Genomic DNA, 296 nt, shown 5'->3' on the forward strand with positions numbered 1-296 from the left:
ACATTTGAACAATGCATCGGGTATTGTTTCAGTCCCGCCTTCCGTAAAGGGAAAACTTTCGTGGGAGATTCCCTCCCCCCCTTGTTAAAAGAAAGGAAAGGAGTAGTTATAAAAGAAGTGCACCCAGGATAAAGGCGAGTTAAAAACAAAGCACCTAAGCGCGAAGTTGATCAAACACAAGCCCCGCCGGCTCGCCCCCGCCCCCGAAAGCCGCCTCAACTTTTTTCGCCGCCTCGGGCGGCAGCGTGGCGAGACCCTGCCCGCGCCCCCGCCATCCCCCCGCGCCCACCTCGCCG

The sequence above is a fragment of the Malurus melanocephalus genome, unplaced genomic scaffold (assembly GCF_030028575.1).
Source record: "Malurus melanocephalus ecotype Western Australia unplaced genomic scaffold, MMel_1.1 scaffold_115, whole genome shotgun sequence".
Lineage (NCBI taxonomy): Eukaryota > Metazoa > Chordata > Aves > Passeriformes > Maluridae > Malurus > Malurus melanocephalus.